The sequence below is a fragment of the Melopsittacus undulatus genome, chromosome 10 (assembly GCF_012275295.1).
Source record: "Melopsittacus undulatus isolate bMelUnd1 chromosome 10, bMelUnd1.mat.Z, whole genome shotgun sequence".
Lineage (NCBI taxonomy): Eukaryota > Metazoa > Chordata > Aves > Psittaciformes > Psittaculidae > Melopsittacus > Melopsittacus undulatus.
Genome location: NC_047536.1, coordinates 1,229,129 through 1,238,425, shown reverse-complemented (window position 1 = coordinate 1,238,425; position 9,297 = coordinate 1,229,129).

The following is a 9,297-nucleotide window of genomic DNA, read 5'->3' as shown; positions in this document are numbered from 1 at the left end:
CCAAGGGAACTCAGTTCCCTGAAATTAGTTTTGGGATGGGGGGAGGCAGGGAATAGAAATTATCTTTGTAGGTATCAGAAAATGTGTGATATCCAAATATTATCTTGAGCACATTGGATTGTAGCGCTCCAGAAAGAACAAAGGAAATTCTCTTGAACATTTCAATGTAAAGTTATTACTAACAAAATTAGGTGACTACACATACAATGGAACTACGCACACAAACCTTCCCATACACACAGATATTGCATTAATAAAAAGAGAGAATCTTAGACACAACAGAGTGGTGACTGGTGAAATAAAGGCAATAAATTTAACTTTTAATGAAAAAGCTCATGGCCTTTAGAAAATCAGTTTATTTGAATATCAGGTGTTTGCCTCGAAACCTAATCCTTTAAAGCAGGCTTTTATTTCATCTTAAAGAAAAAAAGAATGGGCCAAACTCTCCCTTTCAAAGAAAAAACCCCAAACATTTAAAGTCTAGACCACTGAAACTCAGCTGAAATTCCATCTTCATATTGTAGGAAATTTGGATATTTGTGGATATTTTTAGGAATTAAGTTTGACTTGAAGTAAAATAGAAATAAAACATAGCAACAGAAGGGCTGCCAATTCTTATTAGGCAAGCAATACTTACACTTCCTGCAGTGTCACAACAGCAAGTAGAACTGCATTTCTAATCATGCCAAAGAGGTTATTCCTTCACTGTTTCGTGCATTAAAAATAAAAACACAATGCATATCATAAAAGTACTTGGAGAAAGTAAGTTGGTCTATCCAAATGGGAGCTTAGGGAAGAATACTATCCTTAGCTTTACAATCCAACATGTTTTTCCAGAGCAGGAGCAATCAACACTACTTTCAGTCTTTGAATTCACACAGATAGGATGGGAGGCTGGAAAGAGAAATTGTACCTTGAACAAAACAACTGCTTGATTCAAGGAAAAAAGATAAGGATGCTCCTGAGCAAGTGGTGGTTTGGAGAATGGGCATCTCCAAGCTATTAGCGCTCAGTAATGTTCATTTTTCTCTGGATGTGCAACATTGCTCCCTAAGCTCTGACAAACACAGCAGCCTATGCGGTGCACAGCTGCAGACTTCAAAACACAGTTGTCTAGAGCAAACGTGGCACATGGGAGAAGGGCAGGGAGAGCAGGAACAGTGGGCTGAGCCAAACTGCGAGCCTCATCCTGTTCCATCACAGCCCAGGAAGTGGGTGAAGTGATGCAGCATCCACACTGCAGGGTGTCCAAGCTTGGGACACCTATGGCCCAGAGTGAGAAGTGAGAATGGCAAACTGGTTTCAGGTGGTGCCTCAGGCAACAGCAAAAAAGAAAGAGAATCATAAAGGAAGACTGGAAATTTAGAGACTGGATTTCCAATAACATTCTGGGTTTTTGGTAGTCCTTTGTATTGAAAAGTACAGATTAATTCAGGCCATTCTGAAATCTACAATCATATGTTAAAGACTTATTTTTTCATCCAAGTGAGAGACCTACCTCAGTACAGAAACTGAGACACAAGTTATCATCTGACCCAGACTACAGGATGCCACCGATACACATCGTTGAGTAAACTTCAATGACTTTGACCCTCTTGCCATCCAGACATTCCCAGGCTGTAGCTCTGGGTCACAGCCTACTATATGTATATGGTTTATTGTATATGTTTTGGTATACTGTATATGTTTTATTACTGTATATGTTTTATTACAAAAAATAACGGCAGTGGCACCTGGAGAGTGAGATTACAGCAGGTAGCTCATTACCCAACAATATTCTGTTTGTAGGCAAGCAAACTGGCAACCTGACAGTCTCTCAACAGTCTTTTGAGATGGGAAGAGATGCAACAAAAGGTTCATTAACGAAAACACCCAGCAGAAGAATCTATATACTGGGTGACTTCAGACTCAAGCTAAACACCAGGCTAAGTACCTTTTGCTTTCTCTCAGGGTAACAGAGATGTTCTTTGGTTCTTGAGTCATGAGGTAAAAGAAGCTTCAAAAGTCATGTTCAAACAACCACAGATATTCAGAACAACTGCCCCAGGTAAATTTTTAATGCTAGCAAGAGACACTTTTGCCAGGGAGGAAGCATGTCACTATATGAGAATGACTTGCACCAGCAGAAAGGAGGTGTAGGATCATCTTCGTGGCCCTCTTTAAAGAGATGTCAGTATGCTCTTCAGATTGTGACAGACAGTAGCATCAAAGGCTTGGCAGGATGTGCCTGAGGGCTTCTACTTGATCCTTCTTTTAAAGAAGTGCCAACAAGCTCAGAATCATGGAAGGAAGCAGGCATTACAAAACATGTACCCTTATCTGAATTCTTCTCCAATCTAGGAACACATATAGTTGGAAGCTTCAGAAAAGGTAGGTTAATTTATGGAGTGACAAGCAGTGCGGTAATATACATACTCAGAAGAAGAACAGTCAAGTCTCCAGAGGGCCATATGGTCAATGAAGACTTTGCACTTCCCTGGCCGTGATATAATGTTCTGGGTTTTGTGCTGTGCATATGCTTCTCCTGGAAAACAGCAGAGCAGATTATCTGTTCTGCTTTCAGAGAGCAGAGTTAGACATCTGGCATGCAGGTTCCTGGTAGCCCATGACCATGTGTGTCCAGCCTTGGAAACTGGGAAGCTAATGTCTTCCTGTAAGGTAGAAGGATGTTTTCATCAAAAAGAAAAGAAATACTGCTCTAAATCCAGGACCTCATGTCATTTTGTTTCGTGATTCATGAAAACAGTAATTTTGCATGTGCAAATGGTGCAAATGCCTACTGAGAAGGGTAAGGGTGAATTCTATACACAGAACATAGTCATATGCCAGCAAAATCACAACCAGAATTATGAAGTCTCAAGAACTATTCTGTATGCCAGCAGTATGGTATTTAAACAACAGTATTGAACAATACATTAATTCACAGCTGTTTACACTAATGAAGTGAAAGATTCATTATGTGGCTGGATTCAATAGCAAGTACTGACTGAATACTGCTGTTGGCCATGTCATACTTAGTGGCATCTAATTGCAAAAGGCTGAGCACAATGAACTGCATCTATGCCCAGGGCTCAGCAAGGAGCAATGTGAAGCAGACTGGGCAAGCTTGATACGGGGGAAAATACACCAAACCACAAGAACAACTAGCCATCAACATGGAGTTTGGTGGACAGACGAGCACAGACATCTTCAGGCACTATTTCCCTCCTTCCTTCCTTCTATTCAACTTTGACTGAGTGATTTTGGCATTCCCCGAGACATGGATCATATGGTTAAAATGTCAAACTCCTAACCAGAATATAAGTTTTACCCCAAAATACATTATAAAAAAAAGTGCCTCTACACACGTAAATCCTTTGATGTATATAGCTTCTTTTAAGTTGCTATTGGCCGTTTGGCATAAAAGCCTATGCTAGTACCCAGCAAACCCTGCTGTGAATACAGAACTGATATTTACAGCGTTCATTCTCTGACTGCTTAGCCCTCACAAGAAGGCTTAGGAAAAATAAGAAAGTATTACATGTCTTAAACAAACCTCCAAAATATTTAACTTTAAAGAAGATATAAATTCTTTAGGATTATTTCCTTTGTTGCAACATCCTGCTTAAAACAGAATCAGGACCATGTTTCAGGGTTTTGCAGAATACAGGCATCACCATCAGGTTTAAAGCACCTACTACAGTACTTGACTAAATTCAGGATACAGCTATAACATAGGCCAGTGTTTCATCCACCACTGAATTATGAGAGCCAAAGATAATTACGAATGAAAGAGCTATTTATATTATTGCTCATCCCTCTGCGCTTGGCAACTTGGATTGAAAACAAGCCTGGAAAAGACAATAGTTGAACTCCCATCATCTGTCAAGAGCCCTGATAAAAAGCTTATAAATGTTCAAAGAGATGGTTTGTCTTTAAAAATACCAAACCACACCCAAACACGGGAATCAAACCTACCATATACAAATACAATGTACTGTTTAAAGGACACAGAATAAAAACTGGTGCAGTCTAATTCTGTCAGTTTTTAACTGATTTTACGTGTTGTAACTGTCCCTTGACAAAGTGACTTAATGACATTTTGATTTTGATAATTTGTTCAATTCAGCTTGATTACAAGTCTGCTACTTTGACATTATCTACTTAGACGGTACTGCACTCATGTTCTGCTGAGACATTATAGTAGCAAATCACTTCACTGACAGACCCTGGCCAAAAGTATAATTAAATCATTATACAGGTCGGTATTCGGAGAAAAACAATCCTATAAGATATCATTACTGGTCAAGGGAGTGATCAGCTCTGTGAGTCTTGCCCATATTCATAGATGTGCACTAATCAATGAGATACACAAGCACTCTGTAACAGCTGCAGACTGCATCTTTCACGTAAAAAGAGCAACTGCACAAGAAATGAAACTTCTGCTGAATATGTAAGGAGAACTAAATAAATACAAAGACTAAACATGTATTTCAGACACCAGAGTGAAATAAAGCATGTGTGCTAAGGAATATATTCAAATACAGACACTGACACCGTACATGAGATCTGCAAAGGAAAAAGCACAGGCACAACAGATGGAGAACACTGCTCTCTCTCACTGTACGGAAGTCCTGCTGCAACAAGCCAAAAGCACAAAAAGGATCTCAAGAGCAACAGTACCTTTACCTCAGGGTTTTTCTTATCTTTTATCTTCTGACATTATATTTCAAATGGTAACGTTTCTATCCAAATGTGTAGTACTGACCTGTAGTACTGTGGCTGTATTACAACTGAATCCTCTGCAGTGTAGGAGATCTAAATAAATTACAGTGTAGAATGGTTTCTGTGTTTAAAATTCCTGCACACTCATAGAGGCAACTTTTTTGTTCTTTCTATAATTCCTTTCTGACAGGGAAGGGTTCAGGGAAGGAGACTGTTAAGCACAAATGGTACTGAACACTTCTATAATCACAGATTTTCCTGGATGATAGTCACATTAGACTCGATTCCACTCCAGTTAAGACAATCTAGGCATTTCCTTTGAGAGGGAAACTTTACAAATGCTCCAACCACAGGAGAAAAAAAGAACAAGGGACAAATAAATTAATAAAACAAAACCCAACAAGACCTTGTAATCCATGAAAATCGGCTTCATGCCAGGGCTCCTGTGGATAAGGGATAAAGAAGCATTTCTGCTGCAAAATCATCCAGAAGAAACACACACTGCATGTATATAGTGCAGAGCACAGCACAGTCTCAATTCTCTTTCTTTTTTAGCTGTTGGTACACTTACTTCCAACACCTTAGACTTGCTCTTGGTCCTCAAGTCTGTTTGTGCAGCCACCAAATTGGCTGTGCACGCCTGCAGGCTACAGGATACAGACCCTGGGCAACCATGACCTCAGACACAGCACTGCCACATGCTCAAACCCTCCACAATAGAAAGGATGCCTTGAAAGATCCACCCAAATAAAATCTGTGGCAAGAAAAAAGGAGAATGTCTAGTAAAGCTCTAATAAACCTTCAATTTTCCACCAATGGGCAAAATACTGCCTCAAGCTTATAGGATCTCCTGACCTATATGGCAGAATTTATCTATCATTAGGACATTCACTTTTGTTAAATCAGGAAGAAGTCAGTCTAAGTTTAAAAGTGAGTGAGAGCAGGAAGGGACAGGCAGTAGCAAGGAAAACAGGGCTAGACTGACAGCATCATCATGTTAAGACATATGGATAAACATGCTCAATTAAACAAACATCCCTCACCCTCTGCTGTCAAAAGCTCCCCAGCTCCAAGGCTGAGCAAAAGGACTACAGCTTTCCTAGATGGTAAATTCATGGTCTTTTCAAGTCAGTTCTAATTCTGCCTATGTAATTAGTTATCATTACTTTCAGGAATTCTAGTTTATCAGCTTCCTTCAAAGGCAGCTAACCTGCCTTTTCTACCATATTCACACCATTTTGTTTGTTCTTTATTTGTTCTACTGTTGCAGCTCTGGAAAAGCCATCACTTTATCAATGGCCTGAATTTTCCAAGCTCCAGTTTCAAAATTTCATGTTCCAATGGGTCGTTCCATTCCAATGTCAAAACCCTAACCAAACCCTCCCCCTCCCAGCTATTCTTAGCATTCTGTTCTGTTATGCCATCACTACCATCATATTTTCTGATAACACTTCTGTACAATCCTCATTATTATGTGCTCTGAAAGCTCTATGCCTGAAACAAATAAAGGAGGAACATATGGACCATCAAGGTCACTTATTTAGTGAAAAGTCCTGCTACGAGAAGAGACTGCTGCTTTGAGACTGCTGCTGTGAGGAATGACCTTAGAGATGATAAATGCTGCTGTTCTTTACTGTGCATGTCACAGATTAATTCATTTGATCAGATCTGATGGTTCCACAGAGTGCTAACAGGAGCTAAGTGCTACTGGCAATAGGAACTGATTGGTTCAAGAGATGTCATTATCTCTGAAAAAATGCACTGATAAAAGAAAATCGTTTCAGACCCAGAGCTGACGTAATTAACTGATATATCACCATAATTTTTTCCTCATTCATGCAATCCCCAATGATGTGCATATTTAAGCACGTGTTTCATCACTTGATTTGCTTCAGTTTTCAAAGAACATCCCCTTTTATTCTTCCATGAGTATTTCTATTAAAATTCATATACATATATATAGTACTCAAGTAAGCACAATATATTTTATGATAGTAACCTTCCCTTGCACTTTTGCACTTACGTAGCTCAGTTAAAGACGCAATACCAAACCCCATGCCCCACACTGCTCTAACCACAGGAGTTATTAAAACTAACTCTTTCCTGCCATTGTGCAGCAAGAACGCTCTGACACAGTTGCCACCACAGAAGCGTGGTGGGATGAGTCACACAACTGGATTGCTGTGATGGGTGACTATTAACTCTTCAGGAGGGATAGGGAAGGAAGGAGAGGCAGTGGGAGAGCCCTGTGTGTTAGGACTGTCTCAAGCTAGTGACAACAGGGTTGAGTGTTCATGGGGAAGAATTAGGGGGAAGGACAACAAGACAGATGTCATGGTGGGAGTCTGTTATAGACTACCCAATTAGAATGAAGAGGCAGATGAAATATTCTCTAAGCAGCCAGAAGTCTCACAATTGCTATCCCTTGTTCTCATGGGGACTTCCAATCCCCAGTTATCTGCTGGGAGTACAATACAGCAGAGAGTAAATAGGCTGGGGGTTCCTGGGGTGTGTGGAAGAGAACTTCCTGACACAGCTGGTGAGAGAGCCAACTATGGAAGGAATCTGCTGGACCTGTTCTTTGTGAACGATCACATGCTAACTATCCTATCTTAAAAGACGTGGGTGATGTGCCCCTCAGTTTTAATCCCCTCCCTAACAAGACAGACATTGAGGTGCTGGAGCAAGTGCAAGGAAGAGCAGCCTACCTGGTGAAGGGTCTAGAGCACGAGACCTTATCACTCTCTGCAGCTGCCTGAAAGGAGGTTGTTGCAAGGTGGGGGTTGATGATGACAAAAGGAAATAGCTTCAAGTTGTGCCAGTGAAGGTTTAGATCAAATATTAAGAAAAACGTATATTTCTCACAGTGATGTGTAACCGTATGAGAGGACACTTACAATCACTTCTGTTTGTAAGCTGGTAGAGGCATCTTGAAGCTTTTATATAAGCTTTGTTTATTCTGAAATGGGACAAGAGTTGAAGGATATTCCTCTGCCCAGCAGTTCTGAAAATGGCAGCTGACTGAAGAGGCACCAGCTGGCTTCATGCTCAGCAGTGACAGACCCTAGGGGTACTCAGCATCACTACTGGGATAAAAGCCCTAGTAATCTAGACTGAAGTATGACGAGCCCACTCTTTATAGCCTCCAACAGTATCTTCATGGTACTTTATTTGCCAGGTGTTTTTACTGACCTAAGGAAACACTTTGGGTTCATATCCTACAAAGAATTCTAGAGACACACTGTGATTACTCCCATTTACTTCTCACTAATCACAGAACATATGCAAGTCAGCACAACAAAAACACTGATTTATGGATCAGAGTTAGAATTGAAATGAGTCCTCCTAAATATATCAGTAACCTCTCCTACTTCTTGTGGAGAAAAATAGTAAGACTTTCTTAATCCAAATCATTCAGTTCTGTGACACACATAGAAATCTTCAGTAACTTTGCCATCAGAGCAGATTTTTGTGATTATCAAATCATTTTTCAACATAGTGTGTGTACATTCTACCTCTATGCTATTTTCTTTCTCCTATGAATATAAGGTTGGAGCTTAGCTACTTTGTTTTTAGCATATTCTGCCTCCATAATGGCCACTATTGTAACAGACTGTTATCTGTATCACAGTGATGTTTCTTAATTATGTCAATCCCCACTGGAGTGCTCCTAAAAGAACCACTTGGAATCCTCATTTTTCCAAAGCAATACTTCGGAAGAAGTCACACTGTGATAACATTGGAACTATCCTACCATAGAAAAACACAGTCCACCTTTGGTTCCCTATGGAAAAACACAAACCTTCCATTTCAAGCAAGCAGAATTTGCACTGGGGGTCAAAAACCTCCCAACCAACCAGCCAATTCTAACCACTCAGGAGAAAGAATCATCCTAATGAGCACTGCAGCTCTTTTGCATTTTGCCAACTGTGCACCAATTCTGATACAGCACAGCCTCTTCAGTCCTAAAGTTATGCAAGAGAGCACTTCATCCTTATAGTAACTCAAATTACATTTGGGTTTAACTTGAACATTCCTTTAAATTATTCCTTTAAATTATTCCTTTAAATCGCTTTCATTAAGAAGCCCAGAAAAAGGAAACTTAGGATGATAGAGTAATTTTGTGAACATTTTTTGAATGCATCTCGAATGCATGTTAATAATTAACAAGATCAATAAACAGTTCCTTAGTTACTTGAGTACAATGATTATCACAATTATTACAAGTCATAAATTTATTTCCTCATACTCAGGGAATCCAGATAGTTTGAGCCTTCACTGGGTTTTTCCTGATGTTTTCCCTTAGAATTGTGGGAATAAAGTACATTTGAATTGCCCAGGAGAGCAGATTACAAAATTAGAAGCATATATATTAGACAACTGCAAAAAAAAGCAGTAACTTCCATCTTTTTCCTGCCTTCAATCAGGTAATTTAGAACTACACCAACAACAATATAAATGAAAGAAAATAACCTGTGAGTTTCATTTGTTGTGGTGGTTTTTTATGATATATTCCACATGCACAGTGGGATCGATGCAAGAACTTACCTACAAGTGGGAATTAAATACTGACATAGTTAAATGTGTTAAATC